Source organism: Gymnoscopelus braueri (assembly GCF_963280865.1).
Source record: "Gymnoscopelus braueri genome assembly, contig: SCAFFOLD_76, whole genome shotgun sequence".
NCBI classification, from domain to species: Eukaryota; Metazoa; Chordata; class Actinopteri; order Myctophiformes; family Myctophidae; genus Gymnoscopelus; species Gymnoscopelus braueri.
In genome coordinates this window covers 282,592-309,282 of record NW_027660851.1, presented here as the reverse complement: position 1 = coordinate 309,282, position 26,691 = coordinate 282,592, and the positions used below count along the sequence as shown (strand labels likewise).

The window sequence follows — 26,691 nt, the reverse complement described above, 5'->3', positions numbered from 1 at the left end:
CTGAAACCACCCTATATAGGACTGGGAAACAAATTGGATGACGTCAGATCAAAGCTGGGAGCTGCAGAGATCATCATCATAGATGAAGTGTCGATGATTTCAAAAGCCATGTTTATGTACATCCACTGGAGACTGCAAGAGATCAAAGGCAGTAAGAGGCCATTCGGCGGCATGTCGGTACTTGCAGTAGGTGACTTTTACCAGCTCCCTCCAACGTCAAGTGGGAAACCGCTCTGCGTGCTCCAGGAAGGCACAGCGGACCTTCTGCACGAACACTTTCAAATGATCACATTGACAGAGATCATGCGACAGAAAGATGACGTGCCCTATGCAGAGCTTCTGAATAGGTTGAGAGTCAAGGCGAAGAAGGAACGGCTGAGTGACACAGACAAAGCACTCCTTGCTCAGAGAGTGACTGTGCGTGATCAATGTCCTAAGGATGTTGTGCACATCTTCGCAACCAACAAAGAGGTGGCTGAACACAACGCCAAATCTTTGTCTGAGCTCCACAGCCACATCATTAACATTCCCGCCGAAGACTACAAGCAAGTCCATAACCACAAGACTCGACTTGCTAGTCCCTGTACAGGAGAGCAGAAGGATCTCCTTGACAACTTGCAGGTTGCAGAAGGCGCCCCAATTGTGATCATCAGGAACATAGATGTGGAGGATGGCCTTGTGAACGGGACATTTGGCAAGATTCATAGTGTACAGATGCACGGACATAGAGTAGCCAAGCTTTGGCTTGATGTAGACAAGCCTGAAGCAGGACAGAAATACCGGAAAACTACACCTGGCACTACACAAGTGTACGCATGTTCACGCCCTAATATGGGTAGCCGACGCCCCCGTCCTTGGAGAAGTGCCGGACGAGAATATATGCGAGTTTGCGGACCGCTACATTTCATGCCAGCTGCCTGATCCAAACGAAAATCCTGTGCTTCATCGAATTGTCTCAGAAGTTCAGATGCACAGCAGAAACCACACAAAGTCCTGCAAGAAAGGTAACAGGAAATGCAGGTTTGGATTCCCCAAGGCACCAGTGGACCAAACCTGGATAACGGACCCATGCCCGATTGAGCTCACGGAGGTCACGAATGACAACATGGATGATGGTGCGAAACGAGGTCAAGGAGCAAATGAAAATACAAAGAAGAGAACAGATGGCATTGGCAAACTGCAGAAAGAAAGAGCACAAGCTGCTTTGGCCAAACTCAAACCACTGTATGATTTACTTCAGGACTTGCCATCAGAAGTGACCGATCTCTCAGAGTTGCTGGCAAAGTGCAATTTGACTCACGAAGAGTACGACAGCTGTCTTGAAGAGATGAGGAACACCCATGTCCTCTTGATGAAGCGTGGAGTCAAGGACGGCTATGTGAACAATTACAACCCTGTTTTACTGGAGGCATGGAATGCGAACATGGATATCCAATTTGTCCTGGACCACTTTGTTTGCATCTCATACATGCTGTCCTACATATCCAAGGCCGAACATGAAATGGGTGAGCTTCTAAAACAAGTTGTGGAAGGCATAGACCCGACAAAAGTGACAGAGAGGGGTGCAATGAACGAACTTGTTCATGCCTATGTGAAAAACAGACAGGTTAGTTCTCAGGAGGCAGTGGCCCGGACTTGCAGCTTGTCATTGAAGAATTGCTCCCGCAAAGTTGTCTTCCTCCCGACAGATGACAATGCAATGAAAATGAGCCTCCCGCTCAGCCTGCTGCAGAATAGACCAGCTGATTCAAACCAAGTGTGGATGTCGGGACTTCTGGAGAAATACAACGCCAGACCCAAAACACCAGTGTTTCACGACATGTGTCTAGCAGAATTTGCTTCCGAGTACAGGATCGTGTATGGTCGGAATGCAAAAAAGACGGGATGCCTACAGCTGTCTGACAACATGGGAACCATTAAGAAGCGCACAAATGGTCGTCCTGCAGTTATCAGATATGCTAAATTTTCTGAACAGAAGGACCCCGAGAAATACTTCGGGAACTTGTTGAAAGCTTACCTTCCTCATCGTTATCAGACCACACTGAAAACCGACATCTTCCCCACCTACAAGGAGTTCTACGATTCTGCGTCTGTAAGAATACCAGGGAAAGAAGGTACATGGCGCGTAATTGCTATTGTTGCCGAGAACAAAAACAAGTTTGAGAAACACAGCAAATCAGTGGAACATGCATTAGAAGAGTACATGAAGAATGGCCCTGCAGAAGATGCGTGGGCCAACATTGCCCCAGAAAATGAGCTTGAACGGATGGAATGTCTTGCCGAACAAGATCAAGATCCACAGGCAGACGACGAACAAGACGACGTCCCAGAGTTCAGTTGTCAAGAGGTGGGTACAATTGTTGGTCACAGGGTATCGGCTCCGCAAACGAGCCTTGATTTTCTGCGTTCGATGTGTCGAAACCTCAACCGAACACAAGCCTCCATCTTTCACTCCGTACGTGACTGGTGCTTCAAGAGCCTACTTGACCCAAAACCCGAACCATTCTTCTATTTTGTCACTGGGGGTGCTGGAACTGGCAAATCGCACCTGATCAAGTGCATCTACGGTGAGGCAACAAGGATTCTCCGTCGACTCCCCAGACTGTTTGAAGAGACTGATGCATCCATGCCCACAGTGCTGCTGTCTGCGTTTACGGGAACTGCGGCGTACAACATTGCAGGAAACACACTGCATTCCCTGTTGAAATTGCCAAGAACCCTGAAACCACCCTATATAGGACTGGGAAACAAATTGGATGACGTCAGATCAAAGCTGGGAGCTGCAGAGATCATCATCATAGATGAAGTGTCGATGATTTCAAAAGCCATGTTTATGTACATCCACTGGAGACTGCAAGAGATCAAAGGCAGTAAGAGGCCATTCGGCGGCATGTCGGTACTTGCAGTAGGTGACTTTTACCAGCTCCCTCCAACGTCAAGTGGGAAACCGCTCTGCGTGCTCCAGGAAGGCACAGCGGACCTTCTGCACGAACACTTTCAAATGATCACATTGACAGAGATCATGCGACAGAAAGATGACGTGCCCTATGCAGAGCTTCTGAATAGGTTGAGAGTCAAGGCGAAGAAGGAACGGCTGAGTGACACAGACAAAGCACTCCTTGCTCAGAGAGTGACTGTGCGTGATCAATGTCCTAAGGATGTTGTGCACATCTTCGCAACCAACAAAGAGGTGGCTGAACACAACGTCAAATCTTTGTCTGAGCTCCACAGCCACATCATTAACATTCCCGCCGAAGACTACAAGCAAGTCCATAACCACAAGACTCGACTTGCTAGTCCCTGTACAGGAGAGCAGAAGGATCTCCTTGACAACTTGCAGGTTGCAGAAGGCGCCCCAATTGTGATCATCAGGAACATAGATGTGGAGGATGGCCTTGTGAACGGGACATTTGGCAAGATTCATAGTGTACAGATGCACGGACATAGAGTAGCCAAGCTTTGGCTTGATGTAGACAAGCCTGAAGCAGGACAGAAATACCGGAAAACTACACCTGGCACTACACAAGTGTACGCATGTTCACGCCCTAATATGGGTAGCCGACGCCCCCGTCCTTGGAGAAGTGCCGGACGAGAATATATGCGAGTTTGCGGACCGCTACATTTCATGCCAGCTGCCTGATCCAAACGAAAATCCTGTGCTTCATCGAATTGTCTCAGAAGTTCAGATGCACAGCAGAAACCACACAAAGTCCTGCAAGAAAGGTAACAGGAAATGCAGGTTTGGATTCCCCAAGGCACCAGTGGACCAAACCTGGATAACGGACCCATGCCCGATTGAGCTCACGGAGGTCACGAATGACAACATGGATGATGGTGCGAAACGAGGTCAAGGAGCAAATGAAAATACAAAGAAGAGAACAGATGGCATTGGCAAACTGCAGAAAGAAAGAGCACAAGCTGCTTTGGCCAAACTCAAACCACTGTATGATTTACTTCAGGACTTGCCATCAGAAGTGACCGATCTCTCAGAGTTGCTGGCAAAGTGCAATTTGACTCACGAAGAGTACGACAGCTGTCTTGAAGAGATGAGGAACACCCATGTCCTCTTGATGAAGCGTGGAGTCAAGGACGGCTATGTGAACAATTACAACCCTGTTTTACTGGAGGCATGGAATGCGAACATGGATATCCAATTTGTCCTGGACCACTTTGTTTGCATCTCATACATGCTGTCCTACATATCCAAGGCCGAACATGAAATGGGTGAGCTTCTAAAACAAGTTGTGGAAGGCATAGACCCGACAAAAGTGACAGAGAGGGGTGCAATGAACGAACTTGTTCATGCCTATGTGAAAAACAGACAGGTTAGTTCTCAGGAGGCAGTGGCCCGGACTTGCAGCTTGTCATTGAAGAATTGCTCCCGCAAAGTTGTCTTCCTCCCGACAGATGACAATGCAATGAAAATGAGCCTCCCGCTCAGCCTGCTGCAGAATAGACCAGCTGATTCAAACCAAGTGTGGATGTCGGGACTTCTGGAGAAATACAACGCCAGACCCAAAACACCAGTGTTTCACGACATGTGTCTAGCAGAATTTGCTTCCGAGTACAGGATCGTGTATGGTCGGAATGCAAAAAAGACGGGATGCCTACAGCTGTCTGACAACATGGGAACCATTAAGAAGCGCACAAATGGTCGTCCTGCAGTTATCAGATATGCTAAATTTTCTGAACAGAAGGACCCCGAGAAATACTTCGGGAACTTGTTGAAAGCTTACCTTCCTCATCGTTATCAGACCACACTGAAAACCGACATCTTCCCCACCTACAAGGAGTTCTACGATTCTGCGTCTGTAAGAATACCAGGGAAAGAAGGTACATGGCGCGTAATTGCTATTGTTGCCGAGAACAAAAACAAGTTTGAGAAACACAGCAAATCAGTGGAACATGCATTAGAAGAGTACATGAAGAATGGCCCTGCAGAAGATGCGTGGGCCAACATTGCCCCAGAAAATGAGCTTGAACGGATGGAATGTCTTGCCGAACAAGATCAAGATCCACAGGCAGACGACGAACAAGACGACGTCCCAGAGTTCAGTTGTCAAGAGGTGGGTACAATTGTTGGTCACAGGGTATCGGCTCCGCAAACGAGCCTTGATTTTCTGCGTTCGATGTGTCGAAACCTCAACCGAACACAAGCCTCCATCTTTCACTCTGTACGTGACTGGTGCTTCAAGAGCCTACTTGACCCAAAACCCGAACCATTCTTCTATTTTGTCACTGGGGGTGCTGGAACTGGCAAATCGCACCTGATCAAGTGCATCTACGGTGAGGCAACAAGGATTCTCCGTCGACTCCCCAGACTGTTTGAAGAGACTGATGCATCCATGCCCACAGTGCTGCTGTCTGCGTTTACGGGAACTGCGGCGTACAACATTGCAGGAAACACACTGCATTCCCTGTTGAAATTGCCAAGAACCCTGAAACCACCCTATATAGGACTGGGAAACAAATTGGATGACGTCAGATCAAAGCTGGGAGCTGCAGAGATCATCATCATAGATGAAGTGTCGATGATTTCAAAAGCCATGTTTATGTACATCCACTGGAGACTGCAAGAGATCAAAGGCAGTAAGAGGCCATTCGGCGGCATGTCGGTACTTGCAGTAGGTGACTTTTACCAGCTCCCTCCAACGTCAAGTGGGAAACCGCTCTGCGTGCTCCAGGAAGGCACAGCGGACCTTCTGCACGAACACTTTCAAATGATCACATTGACAGAGATCATGCGACAGAAAGATGACGTGCCCTATGCAGAGCTTCTGAATAGGTTGAGAGTCAAGGCGAAGAAGGAACGGCTGAGTGACACAGACAAAGCACTCCTTGCTCAGAGAGTGACTGTGCGTGATCAATGTCCTAAGGATGTTGTGCACATCTTCGCAACCAACAAAGAGGTGGCTGAACACAACGCCAAATCTTTGTCTGAGCTCCACAGCCACATCATTAACATTCCCGCCGAAGACTACAAGCAAGTCCATAACCACAAGACTCGACTTGCTAGTCCCTGTACAGGAGAGCAGAAGGATCTCCTTGACAACTTGCAGGTTGCAGAAGGCGCCCCAATTGTGATCATCAGGAACATAGATGTGGAGGATGGCCTTGTGAACGGGACATTTGGCAAGATTCATAGTGTACAGATGCACGGACATAGAGTAGCCAAGCTTTGGCTTGATGTAGACAAGCCTGAAGCAGGACAGAAATACCGGAAAACTACACCTGGCACTACACAAGTGTACGTCGAAAGAATGGAGGACCACATGAGCGATAAAACGCTTCGTATGCAATTTCCCATCAAGTTGGCATATGCTTGCACAGCTCACAAAGTCCAAGGCATGACTACACAATCCGCAGTGGTTTCCTTGAAACGGATCTTCCAACCAGGCATGGCCTATGTTGCCCTCAGTAGGACAACTACATTGCAAGGATTGCACATCATCGACTACGATGAGAAGAAAATCTATGCTGATCCAGAAATCACTGCTGCCCTGCAATCCATGAAGACCGCTTCACTGGACAGTGTTATGCCACTGTTGAAGTATAGAGAGACGACAGGCCTAGCGCAAACACTCACAATTGTCCATCACAACACGCAAAGTTTACCAGCGCAAATTCATGACATCAGAAGCCATCACGAACTGATGCATGCAGATGTCCTGTGCTTGACAGAAACACATCTCACCGGCTCCTTTGTGGCTGACAGTCTTCAAATGGATGGATACACCATGTTCAGCCGCAACAAGCACATCTCATACACCAACCAACCTGAACTTGCAGAACAGAATGGCGGTGGCGTTGCAGTGTATGTGAAGGACCATTTCCAGGCATGTGAAAAGCGCTACCTACACAATGTGACAAACCTCGAGTTTGTAGTCGTCAAGATAGAGTCCCCTGTCAAGCTCCTGATCGCTGCAGTGTACAGACCACCAGGTTACAAAGGCCTGTTCATGGACAATCTGAAGGCGCTTCTGGACGCGTTAGAAGTGATGGATCACCATCCCATCGTAGTCTGTGGTGATTTCAACGAAAATCTACTGACCAGTGCAGATATTCCAATCGCGAGGCTGATCGAGTCCAGAGGATACACGCAACTGATCAAGGAGAAGACCACTGACAAGGGCACACTGTTGGATCACATTTACATCTCAAGACCAGAACAATGTCTACAGTCTGGAGTACTACGTACGTACTACAGCTACCATGATCCCGTGTACTGCGTATTATCCTCCAACCAGGACTAGTGCAAAGTCTGCAAGACAAGCTTGTGCTCACATGTGCCAATGTGACAATGTGCTTTCCAAACATATTAGACATGCCTGACTCTAATAAATCACATGTATCTGTCGCACTCAATAACAGAGAGATTATAAACAATGGAAATTCTTGGTTACCAACCTTGTCATTGCACATTTTCCGGGAACCTGTGAGTCAGCTATAGACATGGTGAACACCAGAGATGTTGTCGACACGGCAACGGCAGGAAGAATTCATAGCCACACGTTACCGCATTCTTTGGTGCCACTCTAGCACAAAATCTCATCTGCCTGCTCAATACAAATGGATTGGAAACATTGGAACGTACTGATAACCAAAGCTTCGCGGCCCTAACATCAAGTTTGATTTCCTCTCCGCTCCTCCCCCTTCTCCACTCGCCTCATCTCTCCTCCCCCTCCCCTACCCCCCTCGTTACTTCTACACCCTCACTCGCCTCCTTTCCTCCACTTCCCTGCTCTCCTCTCCTCCACTCCCCTTCTCTCCCCTAATTTCCTCCGCTCCCCTCCCTAACCCCTCTCCCGTCTCCTCCCCTGCCCTGTCCCTAACCCTCCTCTCTCCCTCTCCCCTCCTCTCCTCTCCCCTCATCTCCTCTCCTCCATTTTCCCTCACCTTCTCTCCTCCTTTCCCCTTCTCTTCCCTTCTTTCCTCCACTCCACTCTTACCTCTCTCCCTCTCCTGACTCCTCATCTCCCTAACCCTGATCTCTCTCTTCTCTCCTCTCCCCTTTCCTAGCCCCTAACTCTCCACCCTCACTCCTTTCCTCCACTCCCCTGTTCTCCTCTCCTCCACCCTCCCTCCCCCTTTCTCCTCCTCTCCCCTCATCTCCACTTTTCTCCTCTCCTTTCCTCCGCTCTCCTCTCTCCTGTCTCCTCACTCCTCCTCTCCCATCTCTTAGGTCTGATTGGCCTATCAAGGAATCAGTCAAACCATGAGTCTGATCACTGATCAAGGTGGGGTTAGAAGCCTAAATAATAGCCAGATTGTCAGCTCTGATCGTCTTACTTTGACAAGTTTGGAGGCAATTACAGTGATCCTGTGCATGGGAACCCCAAAAGTACGTCAACGGCCGGGGCAATCTCCCCTAATCCCCACCTCTCCTCCACCCTCACTCCCCTTGTCTCCTCCTCTCCCCTTCTCTCCTCTCCTTTCTTCCCCTAACCTCCTCTCACCCCTAGTGTCTCCTTCCCTGACTTCTCCCTCCCCCTCCACTCTGCCTCTACCCTCGTCTCCCCTCATTTCCTACTATCCTTTCTTCTCCCCTCCACCCTTATTTCCCCCTCTCCTCTCCTCCTCCCATCCTCTTACCCCTCCCCTCCTGTCCTCCACTCTCCCTCCCACTCATCCCGGTCCCTCTGCACTGTTCTCTTCTCCCCTGATCTCCTCCTCTCCTCATTTCTTACCTCCCCCTTCTTTCCTTCTCTCCTCTCCTCTTCTCCTCCCCTCCTCTTACCCCTATCCTCATTATCCCCCTCTCCCCTTCTCTCCTGTCCTCCTCTCCTCACCCCTCCCCTCTCTTCCCCTTGTCTCCTCCCATCCTTTCCTACACACCCCAACCCTGATCTCTCCTCCACTTTCCCCTATTTTCCTCCTCTCCTCTCCTCCCTATCGTCCACTCTCCTCCCCTCCCTTTTCCTCTTACCCCTTACATCACCCCCCTCCCTGTCCCTTTCTTTCCACTCCTCTCCTCCCCTATCCATGTCTCCTCACCCCTACCATCTCTAGGTTTGATTGGCCTATCAGGGAATTAGTCAAACCATGAGTCTGATCACTGATCAAGGTGGGGTTAGAAACCTAAATAATAGCCATATCGTCAGCTCTGATCGTTATTCTGTGACAAGTTTGGAGGCAATTACAGTGATCTCGGCTTGGGAACCCCGGAAGAATTTCAAAGGCCGGGACAATCTCTGGTGGCACTTAGGTCAAATCAGCCCAGTAATGCACTACAAATCAACACCCATGTTGCTGCATTTAATGGACCTTCTGTTCCAGAGATAGTCCAAAAGATCTCAAAACGGACACTTCATTGATATTTGATTGCAGATTTTCCCTTTAACCGAATTACACTTGAGGCCAATTCTAAGGACACCTTCGAAATCCTGACCTAAAATTCTCAAAAGTTTTGAAAATTAATTAGTAAAAATGTTTGGGAACCCTGTGTATTGAATGCTATGTAATGTGTAATTAACCACAACTGTGATTGGCCATTTTAGATTACATTTGATTTGTACCAAAACATTGACTTGAAATATTATTCATATTGTAGCATTGTGATTTGTCTTTAACACTTTTCTACTTTGCAGGGCTAGTTAATGGCTAACAACTATTTCTAATTCATCAGTTGAATGCATTTTCTTTTTTAATTTGTTAATATTGATTGTGAAGCATTTATTGGAAAACAACACTAACACCTTTTTCCTGTTTTTCAGAAGCTGTTGAATAATTCTGCATTGCTGATGATGTCTTTTTCTTTTGCCTTTAACCTTTTTCACTTACAGGAATGTTTTTGGTAAATCTTTTCAGGTATTTGCATTAGATTTATGTAGTGGAACGTGAACGTGTAGTACCCAATTTATTTGAGCCATTACAATATTGACCATCCCTGAATTGAAAAACAAACCGAGACAAAATAATTTTCTCAAACTATTGATAAAAAAACCCATTTTGGATTGAATACTACATTGTCATGACCTGTTGTGTAAGGGGTTAACACCAGTGTCGTGTGAGAGCCAAGGAGAACGCTTGATATACAACGTACATGTCATGTGATCATATGCCGGCTTGATGTGAAGTAAACTGAACAGAACCTCTCTCTCTGCCTCGTTATTATTAGACTAGGATAATAACGTAACATGGTGTCAGAATAAAGTAGACATTAAGGAAAGTGTCTGGAGTCTTCTGCCTCCGAGTGAGAAGTGGAACGCTGCCGCAAGTCTGCAAGAGGAACGGACGGAGCGAGTGGCAACAACAGCTAACGTTATGGGCTAACTGGAGCTAAGGAAGCTAACAGTGTCCACAGAGGAAAGCCATAACAAAACACGACGAAAGACACGTCGGAAACAAACGAAAACGACGACCGGGAGGTTGTGATAATGTAACATAAAAGTTAAAGTGAAAAAAAAAAAGTTTGAAAAAAAAAAGTTTTGAAAAAAAAAAGGAGAGAAAATGGACGGAGACGGCCAGGCGGCGCCAGCAGCACCAGTAGCAGTAGCAGCTGCAACTCCAGTAAGCAGTGTGCAACTGACTCCACCAGGCAAGTTTGAATTCAATGATGCAAATGAATGGCCAAAGTGGATAAGGCGTTTTGAACGCTTCAGAATAGCTTCAAGCCTGGATAAACAGTCACAAGAGTATCAAGTGAACACATTGATGTACACACTAGGGGATGAAGCTGAAGACATACTGAATGTCCTGCCCTTGGATGATAATCAGAGAAAGTCTTATGAAGATGTGAAAAAGGCTTTTGAGAAACACTGTGTGAGCAAGAAGAATATTATTTTTGAGCGTGCACGTTTCAACAGGCGCAACCAGGAGCCTGGAGAAAGTGCTGAGGTATTTATTACTGCTGTCCATAGCCTAGCTGAGCACTGTAATTTTGGACATCTCAGAGAAGAACTCATTAGAGACAGGATTGTCGTTGGTCTCAGAGATGCAAAACTGTCTGAGTCATTACAGATGGACTCTGAACTGACATTACAGAAAACTGTTGCTAAAGTGCGCCACAGTGAGGAAATAAAAAAGCAGCAGCCAATGCTGCGTGGCAGCTTAAATGACAGACAGTCAGACAACCTGGATGCAATAAATGCAAGGCGTTGGACACAGAGAGGCCCAAAAGGACAAAAATACAGCTCACAAGCCAAGCCTGAAAATACATACAATGACACAGGATGTGGACGTTGTGGACATGCTACAAAGCACCCCTGGAAGGATTGCCCTGCAAAAGAGGCAGAATGTCGCAAATGTAAACGAAAAGGACATTATGCCCGCAAATGCCGGTCAGCCGGTGGCATCGATGACATCACAGAGGAATATTCAGACGATGGAGAAGAAATTGCCTTTCTAGGAGAGGTGATAATTGACATGGACAATGTTGAACATGAGTGGAGAGAAGCTCTGGAACTGAATGGTGAGACAATTGAATTTAAAATAGACACTGGAGCTGGAGTTACAGCTATTCCGGGCCACCAATACTCCAAAAAGAAGCATGGGGCATTACAGCCACCAAAAATACCCCTGTATGGTCCAGGCAGGCAGCGCCTGGATGTGCAGGGACACTTCAAAGGAAGACTGGAGATAAGGAATAAGACAACAGAACAGGATATCTACGTGGTGGCCAAGCTGATGACACCACTGCTGGGGCTTCCAGCCATTGAGGCTTTGACACTAGTGAAAAGAGTGCACACAGTTCACGTGGGTGAAGATGTCATGAAGAAATACCCCATGGTGTTCAAAGGGCTGGGAAAGCTGAAAGACCCATATAAAATTGAACTGGAACCAGGGGCCACACCACATGCTCTGTCTGCCCCACGTCGAGTTCCCCTGCCACTGCGGGATAAAGTGAGGACAGAATTGGATCGCATGGAGGCGATGGGTGTGATATCGAAGGTCACTGAACCCACTCCCTGGTGTGCAGGCCTAGTGGTTGTACCAAAAGGGAAATTAAAGGACAAACTGAGGCCGTGTGTGGATTTGACGCCCCTTAATAAGTGGGTCAAGCGAGAAAGACATATCCTGCCAGCTGTGGACCACACACTTGCCATGCTCACAGGAGCAAAAGTATTCACCAAATTGGATGCCACGTCAGGGTTTTGGCAAATTCCCTTGACTGAAGACAGTGCTCTACTAACCACTTTCATAACCCCATTCGGTCGCTATTGTTTCAACAGGCTGCCGTTTGGGATCTCCTCAGCCCCAGAACACTTCCAGCGACGGATGACACAGATGCTGGAGGGCTGTGAAGGAACAGTATGCCACGCCGATGACATATTGGTGTTTGGCCAGGATCAGGCTGAACATGATGGCAGACTGCACTAAGTTCTCAAGAGACTGAGACATGAAGGGCTAACTCTAAATAAGGAAAAATGTGAGTTTGCCAGGAGCAAAATAATGTTCCTCGGACATCGTATCACCACAGAGGGAGTCAACCCGGACCCAAGCAAGGTAAAAGCCATACTGGAAATGCCAGAACCAACCTGTGTTGCTGACATCAGACGAGTGATGGGCATGGCTAATTACCTGGGCAAGTTCCTCCCTCACCTCTCATCATTCACACGACCTCTGAAAGATCTTCTGTCTGAGAAGACAGAATGGTGTTGGGGAGCACCGCAGCGGGAGGCTTTTCAGAAGCTGAAGACAGAACTCAGCTCAGCCAAAGTCCTTGCTGTATACTCACCCAGTGCAGAGACACGCGTGTCAGCCGACGCGTCGTCCTTCGGTCTTGGAGCCGTTATGGTCCAGAAACAGCCAGAGAGCGGTGACTGGAAACCAGTTGTATTCATCTCCAGAGGTCTGTCTGATGCAGAGAAACATTACGCTCAGATTGAGAAGGAAGCACTAGCAGTAACCTGGTCATGTGAGCGCCTGCAGTCGTACCTGCTTGGCATGAGGTTCACCCTCGAAACGGATCACAAACCTCTGCTGCCATTACTAAGTACTAAGGCGCTGGACGCGCTCCCTCCTCGAGTCCTGAGATTCCGCTTGAGACTGTTGAAATTCACTTATGACATTGTACATGTGCCTGGAAAGCAGCTCATTACTGCAGACACATTATCACGAGCACCAGTGGAGCACACAGCCACTCAAGCAGAGAAAGAGCTAGAAGCAGATGTCCAGATTTTTGTGGATGCAATCATACAGTCTCTTCCTGCTACTGAAGCTAGACTGCAGCAGCTTGCAGAGAAGCAGAAAGAAGACCGCATCTGCAGTTCACTAATCCGCTACTGTCGTACAGAGTGGCCTGAAAAAGTCCACCTGTCACCTGAAATGGGACCTTACTGGAAGGAGAGACAAAATCTGTCCATGGCTGGAGATCTTCTCCTGAAAGGACAAAGGATCGTCATCCCCAGCTCATTGAGGGAAGAAATGCTCAACATCCTCCATCAGGGCCACCAAGGCATAGTCAAGTGCCGTGCCAGGGCCCGTCAATCGGTCTGGTGGCCAGGACTTTCAGCTGACATTTGCCAGAAAGTTGCAAGATGTCTCTTATGCACCCAACATAGAACAACACAGAGAGAGCCCCTGCTGACAACTCCTGTACCTGAGAGACCATGGCAACGTGTAGGGACAGACTTATTCATCTGGGACAAGAAGACCTACCTTGTAGCAGTTGATTATTTCTCCCGTTTCATTGAAGTTGCCCACCTCAATGTTGCAACAGCCAACACAGTCATAGCAGCTCTAAAGAACATATTTTGCAGGCACGGGGTTCCGGAATTTCTTATGTCTGATAATGGGCCACAGTATGCATGTGCTCTCTTCACAGACTTTGCCAGTGAGTACGGATTCACTCACATCACAAGCAGCCCACGGTACCCCCAAGCAAATGGAGAAGCGGAGCGGGCCGTGGCCACAGTCAAGGGCTTGTGGAAGGAAGGAGGAGATTGTGCTAAAGCTCTGCTCAGTTATAGAGCCACCCCTCTGGAGAATGGCTATTCTCCAGCACAGCTCCTCATGGGGAGACAACTACGGACCACTCTACCTCAGGTAACCAAAGCCTTGTCTCCAAAATGGCCCAACATCAAACAGTTCCGCAGCATGGAGATGCAAGCGAAGAGGAAACAAGAGCAACTCTACAACAACCGCCACAGAGCGCACACTCAGCCAGAACTGCGCCCAGGTCAGAGTGTGTGGATCACCACAGAAAACACCCACGGGACAGTCATACAACCGACAGCAGCCCCAAGGTCATACCTCGTCAGAACAGAGAATGGACTGTTGAGAAGAACCAGTACGCACCTGCGTGCAACTCATCAGCCACCATCTGACACACACACACACACACACTCCAGTTGTCACAGACTCTGGTAGTGCTGCCAACACTGCAGGTGACCCACACGCCACACCACACTATGTCACAAGCTCAGGGAGACACTCCCGTCCACCCAAGAGACTGGACTTATAAAGATACAACGCTGTGATTAAAAAAAAAAAAAAAAAAAGGATTGTAGGAGGAAGAAATGTTGATGCATTGTAAAAGTACAAAGAACAGTTGAAAGTGCATTTGGGTTTAAAGTAATTGCATGTGTATTATTGATGCCAAGTTACTGGTTCAGAAGATTTGCAAGTTGATGTTTATTGTTGAAAAAAATAAGAGGTATTTTGTTGATTGTTCATTGCTAAAATAACAGGAATGTTTCTTACTTAAAAGGGGGAGATGTTGTGTAAGGGGTTAACACCAGTGTCGTGTGAGAGCCAAGGAGAACGCTTGATATACAACGTACATGTCATGTGATCATATGCCGGCTTGATGTGAAGTAAACTGAACAGAACCTCTCTCTCTGCCTCGTTATTATTAGACTAGGATAATAACGTAACATGACCCACTACCATGTAATTGCATGTGCATATTGAAAATGTATTAACTCGCCTTTTCTTTCTAGGGCTATAAAGCTATAACACTTATTAGAATTAAATCAAACCTTAAATAGAACAGTGGTTTCAGGGAGTTTTTTCAGTTTTAATCAAACATTTTTGAAAATAGATAAAACAGCCAGTGTACATGCATCAAAATAGGACTCAATTGCTAAATTAATTAATTAATGTAATAGAAGTTAAACAATGATTCATTGATATTGATCCTCAATATATTTGCCACCCTGCAAATTCTACCTTTATTTCATATTGTGACATTAATTTAATACATTTACCAGGAGCTTGCTTGATCGCCTTTTTTAACAAAGAGATCTGTGCAAGAATTTTTCCCAAGCACTCCTAAATTGGTTGAAATAGGATGCAGGTTTTTGCTTCACCCTGGAAAATGATGAATTTACTTAAAACTTGGAATATCATTTTTGATAATAACATTAGGGGTAGTAATAGTAGAAAATAACCAATAGAGCATCAATAATAAAACAAAGTATTTACAGGCATATTAATAATGAACATTATGGTTATTCTAATACCTAATTGGCCTATATACAATCTTAAAATATAACCATAAAAATGTTATATGATATATTATACCAAATATGTTGATGGAGATGCATATAGAATAGGTACCAAACATACATTTTATTAATAAATACTTTAAACTATATCTTCCATGCTTTGTCTCTACTTATTATTTTTCTAACCATGTGTTTGAAAAGTATATCTATATGGTTATGTTTTTAGTACTTGCGTCACATTTAAAATGAATACAGATGTGTGATTGAAGTTTTTTGGAATGACAATCAGAAGGGAGCTTCATCACTTAAGTTGAACAAGAAGTGAATCTTTGGAATGAGTGCAACATGCAATACAAGTAATACCATACACATAATATTCTTAAGTTAATGTCTGCTGTGCTTTGCCTCTACTTATTTTTCTGCATAACAAATGTTGAACAGAAACTATATGTTTGCTCATGTATTTAGTCTAAAATGTACAATGAATACAGTCAGTGTTATTGGTTTTAGGGGGAAATAATTAAGTTTCTTCACCACATAAGATAAACAAATAGAAACTTTGAAATACATGCCACATCCAAGAATGCTTAAGACCATACACATATTTAAAGATAATAATCTTAGGTTGTTCTTTAACTGCCAATTATTATTGCCTTCTACAATTGGTATGTTTACATACTTATCCATAGAACAGTTTGATCATTGCACAAATCAAAGCTTAGAGTTTAAAGTGTTGTGGGAGACCATAATTCTACCTGCTGAATGGAATACAAGCTATCTGCTGGATGGAGTGGACGTCAATCCCTGTACTCCCTGTACTATATGTAAGATGGTGAAGTAATCAACATGTAAATTAGTGTTCCTTTAATGCTCCTGTCAAGTGGTACCAAATATCTCTCAATCATTTTGCATTGTTGTATTGACACCATTCAGTAAAATTAATGTGCCTGATATGCAGGGAAGAGTCTTTCATACAATTTACTAAATGGTATGGCTTCAACCCAGCTCATAAACAGGTTGACACGACCAACAATGTTTCCTCTTGTATTACAAAGTGAGTCATTTCAAGAACATTACAAGGCATTGAATAATATCGATTCTGAAGCTGAAAGTAAAAGATGTGCTCAGTGTTGTACTCATGACATAATATAACTATGAAGAAGGTCTTCAGTGTTTTTAAACTTACTTGCAAAGGGCAATTATATCACTGTCAATATACTGGGTATTTCATCCTAAACCTAACTGGCAGAACAATGAGATTAAAATGTGTGAAGTTTGCTTTGATAAAGTATTATGAGTGGTACTAGACAATCTGTTCTACTTGACACTGAATAATTGCATTTGTTATAACTAACTTAATTCTAATGTCATCAAAAACTGAACTCTAAAGCTATAAATAACACCAATGAGACCATTGCACCTTATAAAAAATCGATAATATAAATATCTGCCAATAGTACTGTCGTAAACCAACCTACTGTTGAAACTACTGCTATATGTAATATAATAATAGCAATATGTTGAACCTCTAACAATCATTGATATGGCATTAACAAATATGGTGAATTCAGAACTTTAATAGCAGAAGTCACTGACTTCTGCTGGAAAGGTGAAAGTAGAATCCCAAAAAACTATGTTTTGTCATGTTTTGTCTAGCATTTACAATGAATACAAATAAGTGTTTTGGGTTTTTTATAAATAGTCAGAAGGTTCCTTTATTACTGATGATGAGCAAGAAGTGAAACTTCTAAATAAATGCAACATACAATAATGCTTAAGACCATGCACATATATAAAGATATTATTTTTAAATTGTTTAACAGTTCATTAGTCTTGTCTCCTATAATTGGTCTTTGTTTCCTTACGTATTTCCTCTAACATTTACAAAGAATACAGTGAGTGATATGGATTTTTGAATAAAGAATCACAAGGTTTCTGCATCACATAAGAAAAACAAAGGGAAACTTTGAAATAAATGTGATATCCAATGATGCTTAGACCATACACATATTTAAAGATAATAATCTTAGGTTGATCTTTAACTGCTAATTATTCGTGACTCCTAGAAACTGGTGTTTTTACCTACTCGTGCAAACAGTTTGATCCTTAAGACCATACACATATATAAAGATATTCTTCTTAAGTTGTTGTTTAACTGCTAATTAGTCTTGTCTCCTAAAACTGGTCTTTGAATGAATCACAACCATTTTGCTTTGTTGTATTCACACCATTCAGTAATATTAATGTGCCTGTAATGCAGTGAAACATCTTTCATACAAAATACAAAGGTTTGGATTCAACCCAGCTCCTAACCCGGTTGACATATATCAACTATGTTTCCTCCTGTATTATGAAGTGAAACTACAATGATATACTCACTAAACATGACATGATAACTATGTAGAAAGACTTCAGTGTTTCAAACTTGCTTGCAAATAGCATATATATCATTGTCTCTACATTCACAGCGTATTCAATTCCAATAATAACTGGTCAGAACAATAAAAATGTCAATTTTGTTGTATTAACGTATTATGTGTTATACTAAACCATATGTTCCAGTGGACACTGGGTAGTTGCATATATGATAAGTAACTTGATTATTATTTCACCAAAAAATAATGTGTAGAAATATAATCAACACAAATAAAATCATTGGCCTTGATAACAAATAATGTTGAGAAATATCTCCCAATAGACCTGTACTAAACCAACCTAATGTTAAAAACGATCACTACTAATACATTGAAATATGTTTGAAACAAAAAATAACAGATATGGCTTTCTAATGGATGGAAATGTTTTGTTTTTAATACAGCAATAACACATTTTACGTGTTAAAGCATTTTAACTGACTGCACAGCTTTGATTATACTTAGAATGCACAACAAGGTGCTGAGTGGAATACAAGCTCTAACTGCTGGATGGAATGGACGTCAATCCCTAAAATGACACACAACCAGGTCAACCTTTTTCAAAGAAAACAACATGTATTTAATCTATCAGTCTATATTTCCATGGATGGATAGATAGATGAGTGAATCAATAATGGGGATACATATATTTAGAAGTGCCAATATATTATTTGGTAAACATTACAAAATGGACACAACTATGGCCAGACACGTTTTATGAAGCATTGGCGCAGATTTAAGCTGTAGTTAACAAACAGTGACCTCTACTGGCAAAGTGAAAGTAGTGTCAAAATCATTGGGCCAAGAAACATTATTTATAATATTAAACAACAAAACAATAGTAACTACTACTAATACTAACACAAATTATAATTAGCAATGAACTCTAATGTATATGTCATTATGCCACAAATATAAATGTATCATTAAAGAATGTATTGTTTTAAGTATAAAGTTTGAAAACCATGCCTGTGATGCTTTGTCTGTTCTTTTTAAATATAAGATGACTATTAAATCTATGAACTGTATGTTTGTGAGCTGTATTTTATATAAATCTATTTGTGTTAACATTTTCATTGAATACTAATGGCTACTTTGACTGTGTAATTACCAAGTACAAGGACATTTATGCAGACACTTAAAAAAAAAAGGTCGAAAGGAGTATCAAAAGATTAATACTTAGTAAATGCTTATAATATATACTGTTAAATAGGGAATAGTCTGAATGCTAAGTCTTTCAGGTATATGCAATAATCAAGATGGTGCATCGGTCAGGATGCAAGGAATTGATGAGGAGACGTGACTTGGTTTGTATCTGTATTAGTCCAGTACTTCACAGTATCATTTACAGCAGTTCTGTAATAACAAATATAATACATCTATAATTAAGCATTGTAATATATAAGCAATTAGCAGAACAATACAAATATATACACCACTGTAATCACAAAGGAATATCCAAACATCTTTGCAATGGTAACAGTCACCCTTAAAGGCTCAATATTACTATTAGGACACTGTAGACATTAGCAGTGTTTCGAACTGCCAAGTTATAACGAACTGTCCAGTTATAATTGAAATATAAAAAATCGATAATATAAATATCTGCCAATAGTACTGTCGTAAACCAACCTACTGTTGAAACTACTGCTATATGTAATATAATAATAGCAATATGTTGAACCTCTAACAATCATTGATATGGCATTAACAAATATGGTGAATTCAGAACTTTAATTAATAGCAGAAGTCACTGACTTCTGCTGGAAAGGTGAAAGTAGAATCCAAATCCCCAAAAACTATGTTTTGTCATATGTTTTGTCTAGCATTTACAATGAATACAAATAAGTGTTTTGGGTTTTTTATAAATAGTCAGAAGGTTCCTTTATTACTGATGATGAGCAAGAAGTGAAACTTCTAAATAAATGCAACATACAATAATGCTTAAGACCATGCACATATATAAAGATATTATTTTTAAATTGTTTAACAGTTCATTAGTCTTGTCTCCTATAATTGGTCTTTGTTTCCTTACGTATTTCCTCTAACATTTACAAAGAATACAGTGAGTGATATGGATTTTTGAATAAAGAATCACAAGGTTTCTGCACCACATAAGAAAAACAAAGGGAAACTTTGAAATAAATGTGATATCCAATGATGCTTAGACCATACACATATTTAAAGATAATAATCTTAGGTTGATCTTTAACTGCTAATTATTCGTGACTCCTAGAAACTGGTGTTTTTACCTACTCATGCAAACAGTTTGATCCTTAAGACCATACACATATATAAAGATATTCTTCTTAAGTTGTTGTTTAACTGCTAATTAGTCTTGTCTCCTAAAACTGGTCTTTGAATGAATCACAACCATTTTGCTTTGTTGTATTCACACCATTCAGTAATATTAATGTGCCTGTAATGCAGTGAAACATCTTTCATACAAAATACAAAGGTTTGGATTCAACCCAGCTCCTAACCCGGTTGACATATATCAACTATGTTTCCTCCTGTATTATGAAGTGAAACTACAATGATATACTCACTAAACATGACATGATAACTATGTAGAAAGACTTCAGTGTTTCAAACTTGCTTGCAAATAGCATATATATCATTGTCTCTATATTCACAGCGTATTCAATTCCAATAATAACTGGTCAGAACAATAAAAATATGTCAATTTTGTTGTATTAACGTATTATGTGTTATACTAAACCATATGTTCCAGTGGACACTGGGTAGTTGCATATATGATAAGTAACTTGATTATTATTTCACCAAAAAATAATGTGTAGAAATATAATCAACACAAATAAAATCATTGGCCTTGATAACAAATAATGTTGAGAAATATCTCCCAATAGACCTGTACTAAACCAACCTAATGTTAAAAACGATCACTACTAATACATTGAAATATGTTTGAAACAAAAAATAACAGATATGGCTTTCTAATGGATGGAAATGTTTTGTTTTTAATACAGCAATAACACATTTTACGTGTTAAAGCATTTTAACTGACTGCACAGCTTTGATTATACTTAGAATGCACAACAAGGTGCTGAGTGGAATACAAGCTCTAACTGCTGGATGGAATGGACGTCAATCCCTAAAATGACACACAACCAGGTCAACCTTTTTCAAAGAAAACAACATGTATTTAATCTATCAGTCTATATTTCCATGGATGGATAGATAGATGAGTGAATCAATAATGGGGATACATATATTTAGAAGTGCCAATATATTATTTGGTAAACATTACAAAATGGACACAACTATGGCCAGACACGTTTTATGAAGCATTGGCGCAGATTTAAGCTGTAGTTAACAAACAGTGACCTCTACTGGCAAAGTGAAAGTAGTGTCAAAATCATTGGGCCAAGAAACATTATTTATAATATTAAACAACAAAACAATAGTAACTACTACTAATACTAACACAAATTATAATTAGCAATGAACTCTAATGTATATGTCATTATGCCACAAATATAAATGTATCATTAAAGAATGTATTGTTTTAAGTATAAAGTTTGAAAACCATGCCTGCGATGCTTTGTCTGTTCTTTTTAAATATAAGATGACTATTAAATCTATGAACTGTATGTTTGTGAGCTGTATTTTATATAAATCTATTTGTGTTAACATTTTCATTGAATACTAATGGCTACTTTGACTGTGTAATTACCAAGTACAAGGACATTTATGCAGACACTTAAAAAAAAAGGTCGAAAGGAGTATCAAAAGATTAATACTTAGTAAATGCTTATAATATATACTGTTAAATAGGGAATAGTCTGAATGCTAATTCTTTCAGGTATATGCAATAATCAAGATGGTGCATCGGTCAGGATGCAAGGAATTGATGAGGAGACGTGACTTGGTTTGTATCTGTATTAGTCCAGTACTTCACAGTATCATTTACAGCAGTTCTGTAATAACAAATATAATACATCTATAATTAAGCATTGTAATATATAAGCAATTAGCAGAACAATACAAATATATACACCACTGTAATCACAAAGGAATATCCAAACATCTTTGCAATGGTAACAGTCACCCTTAAAGGCTCAATATTACTATTAGGACACTGTAGACATTAGCAGTGTTTCGAACTGCCAAGTTATAACGAACTGTCCAGTTATAATTGAAATATAACGACCCCTAGTGGCTGAATAAGGGAACAGCAGAGAATGACGTTCACCAAAGATACAAAAATGAATGAACTCAACGAATTTTGAATCCTTATAGGCATCATAAACGGTGATACAGTACTCCTCTTGTCATAAAGAAATGGTTAGCAAAGCACCACGTTAGCTCCTCCAGCCACATATAAAAATAAGTAAATAAATACAAAATAAGTCAGATATATTTTCCTACATCTTCTTACACAACATGAACACGACAATACAATAACCAGGCATGCACTTAGTTTTTGTCATGGATTTGTCATGAAGCTTGTGAAGTTATACTGGAAAGTTAGACAATAATAGACTGAGATAATACTCGGATATTTTCAACTAAACTTTAGCTCTATAACAAAAGACTGGAGGACACGCATAGAGTTAAAAATAATAGAGAGGGCACCAGAAGTCTCCTCCCATCCACTTGCATTGAGTTGCTCACCCAGCGCATGGGCCTAATTCACCCTTTCTTCCGGGTTGGAAATTTGGTGGGCGAAACCTATTTGGGGCTCCGAACACGCGTTTTGCGTCACAGTGACGCGTTTTGCGTCCCAGAAGCGCGCAGCCCCGTGCGCAAGCTCGTGCGCATGCTCGTGAGTCGAGCCCATTGGTCGAAACCGTTTTCTCGTTCATGTGTTGAAACCCCAGGCCTGCACGCGCCTGCACTACCATGAATGGCCACCATGTCCATTTGGCTTCAATGAAACCACTGGGTTCTGAGGGCTTGAGGACACGCCCCTATTCCTCCCGGCCTTGATTCACGTAAACGTGACTACGTCACAACCTGTTACTATGGTAACCTGGTAACAGCCTGGGCATCATTCCTTTTCGGGTATATGATCCGGTCGGGAGCGGAAGTAAAAAAAAAGAAAAGTGGCCGGATGGGCAGAACCGGAAACACGTCTCACCACAAAATAGGTCCGTGCTAATAAAATCCTTGATTCGGCATAGTTTATAAATACAAATGTGCGTGCACTATCCGGAGACTATTTAGCGTCTGTATTATCCCACGGGGAAATTCTATTCCATTTAAATAGGGATTGGGGAACCAAAACAAAGCGGCACCGCGAAACCGGATGGGCAGAATCCGGAAACAGGATTCTTTTCTCTTTTTTTTTCAGTAGACCGGATCATATGGGTCTAACCTGGTAGCTGCCTGGAGGCGAAACTCACAACAACAAGCAAGTGAGCGACCGCTCGTGCCATTGAATGCTGCGATTGAATAAAGTTATTACTTAGCAATATTAATACTATCAAGAACATTCATATCAACGCCATGGTGAAACGTTGCTGTTTGGGGACCTGCAACAGTGATTCCAGGTACCCAGAACGTTTGGAGGGCGCATTTTTTATTCCTTTCCCAAAGCCCAAACCTAAAATGGAAAAGTTCACCTATATTTGCTCCGAGGTAAGTTATTTGTTTATTATTCGATTGAATTAACAATGTTTTAGTAAAAGATTACGTTAATACTATATCCTTTAGTAGCAGGGTGAACGATTGAAACACAATAGAAGCTGGCTTGGTTTGCACGGACAGTCTAGTATCAAGGCTAGCCAAATATATAAAGTTAATTATGTATTATTAGAAGAACAGTGTTAACATCACTAGCCTCGCATTATCCATATGAATAACAAATAAAATATCCACATGGAGCTGTGGCTATAGTACGATAAATAGAGACAACGAGACTAAGCTAAGTGGCTAATGTTAGCATAACATGCAAGTAGGTCAAATTGATGTAGGACTTAACTTCTCCATGCATGTATGTATAAAGTTTGGAACACACGTTTTGAATTAAAAAAATAAAGTTAAATGGGGATATATTTTCTGTGTGTATGTTATTCTAGCACTTCATTGATGTGAAGCCAACAGCCTTACACCCTAACCCAGTTGATACCGGAGGGTCACACCTTACATGCAGACCATCTCCGAAAAAAAGGTAACCTTATAACATTGATGCTGATATAAGCAATATAATCATTATGGGTGTAGCAGCAATTGTACACAATCAAGGAAACATGGTATGCACCAGCTGGTGAACACAAACTATGTTTTCTCTGTTTATGATGCCAAGTGCAATATTACATGATTCCTTGTGGTCCCCCACTTAATTTAATTTAATGTTAATTTTCTTAAGATATATTGTATGTGTTATGGATGTTTTCTTTGACAACACAGTATGATGACTTGACTATGACTGACTAATAGTTTATGACATAATGTTGCTCTATCAGTATTTCTTTCTTTGTTGATGCTGCTGATTGTTTTATGTGGATGCACTAAACAACATTTCGTTGTTTCATACAGTGACAATAAACAGCTTATTAAGCGTACCCTCTAACTATTATTTTCTAATAAATTCTTCTCCAGGTTCAAGACATGTTTGCCAAAGCGGAAGCCTGCCACAGAGAAGGACACACAGCCTGGACAGCAGGACACCGAACAGGAAACAGCAGAAATGGGTATGTATGTATGTCAGCCTCCCCCCGTCACCGAATAGATTGCATAAGTCATATTGGTTAACGATGTAATAGTGGTTGTGGCACTTACATACAAGTAAATAAGTCTCACATTGGGGGGAAATATTGTCAGTAAACCTTTTAATAAAGCAATTAAAACTGCATAAATGCAGTATATATCAGCATAAATGTTGTAAATTAACCCATTACAACAACCCATTAAAAACAAGAAAGCATCTGTATCATTTTAGATTTTAGCTATATATATATATATATATATATATATATATACACACTGTAGCATAGCAACAATACGTTTTTTTCTGAAAAATCAGGATTTATAAAAGAGTTAAAACAGTGATCTAAAAAATAACAGATCTACAAGCTCACAGCGAGTCACTTTGTGCCGTGCTGCGAGCTTGTACATCTGCTATTTTTCAATATTTTTGTGGTTGACTATTTGAAAAGAAAACAGATCTTCTCTTCTGGGGATCTCTGGCAAAAAAATATCAGATGGGGGTGGGGGTAGCTGCCAAATACATATCATTTTGGGGGTACTTGGCCCAATATTTGTTAAGATCAACTGATTTAGAGGAAATTTGTTGAATCGGCCTCGGTTCTTAATGGGTTAACATGACAATGGGCAAAAACAGCTTTTAATACTTTTCTGAACATTTCTGCCACACATAAGCATCACTGCCTAAAGTGCCCAACAGATACAGTATACTAACATACAGTACTAACAGCTCATTTCTTGCCAGTAAAATGGTTAACATGGAATTTTTTGTTATTGATAAATGCTGTGTGTCTGTGCACTCTATGAAAAACACATCTCCTCTTGTGTAAAGCACAAAGTCACAGAATTCTAGGCCACTCAGTAGCAGCTGACCTTGAATCTGGTAGTAGCACGGGTGAGTTTTAGAAATGGTGAAGGTCTCTCCCTCTTTAACGATGTAAAAGTTTTTTATTGTTTTATTGTACTTCTGCCTGGCCAAAGACTCGTTCTGTGATCCATAACTAGTTGCACTAGATTTGAATGGCTTGGGATAATATATATCATGTACAAAAGCCTCTGTTTTTTTTACGTTTGTTCACCATTACAAATGTTGAGGCTGTGGTTCTACCCTTTCTCTGTTCATGCCAATGTGGACATGACGCTTGGTCTTTTGTGGTGTCCTGTACTTTGCAGGCATCTTCCAAACTGAAGCTGGTGGTGTTGTGCTCTGGCACGCAGACATCACTGGCAATGGACAGGGGAAGATTGGTTTCGCCACATAAGGGTGATGTTGCACTTGTGCAAGATGGTACTGGTGGCTGTGCTTTCTCCAAGAATGGTCGCTGGGAAATGATACAAAATATAATTACAACGACACAACATGATGAATTCAAAGTAACCTATGGCTTTGCATTCAAATATTTACATTTTAATTCAAATTTCACTTTTGTTTTCCTTTTTTTCTAGGTTGCTGTGCCCAGGATCAATTCTGTGCCAATGAAGAATCCCTCGACGAGAATGCCCTGGAGCCATACCATGCTGACTACAACAGCCAGGTCCAAAGCCAACCCCACAGCAAGGAAGAGGATACTGAGAAGGCTGAACTGCTCAAACGAATTGATCATTTAGAGCGAACTCTCAGAAGTCAAATTGAAATGACCCCAGAAAGAATTCAGCACAGTACCATTCCAAATTTCTTCCAGTATAACACAGGGTTTACCTAAGAGCAATTTAATAACCTGTGCACAGTATTCAGCGTTCCTAACAGTGAAAAAGATCCCCCACAAATGGCAGCCCTAATTTACAAAAGAGTTGATCAGCAAATGACTCTCATACCCTTGCATCAGCAGCTCCTCCTAGTTTTGATGAAATTACATCAACATTTTGATCATAAGGAGCTCGCTTTCAAGTTTAACATAAGTCATCAAAGTGTAAGCACTTTGGTAAACTCTTGGATTGATTTTATGTTCACTACACTTGGGCGACTTCCTATGTGGTCCCACAGAGATTAATCACACAGAAAATGCCACCAACATACCAGTCTGAATTCCCTAGCACATTTGCAATCCTGAACTGCACAGAGATAAAAAATTCAGCAACCAAGCTCGTTGGCGCTACAGAGCGAAACGTATACAAATTATAAGTCTACCAACACACTCAAATCATTGATTATTGTTGACCCAAGAGGCTCTATTATGTTTTGTTCAACCCTATTTACAGGTTGTATATCAGACAAG

General features: G+C 41.8%; 1 long non-coding RNA gene across 1 annotated transcript; it reads left to right on the top strand.

Annotated features, from left to right (window-relative positions):
• Positions 1 to 23,243: 23,243 nt before the first annotated feature.
• Positions 23,244 to 24,442, top strand: LOC308081134. The gene is made up of 3 exons (XR_013932801.1): positions 23,244 to 23,319; positions 23,848 to 23,939; positions 24,371 to 24,442. It is a non-coding gene; the product is annotated as an uncharacterized lncRNA (long non-coding RNA).
• The last annotated feature ends 2,249 nt before the right edge of the window (positions 24,443 to 26,691 follow it).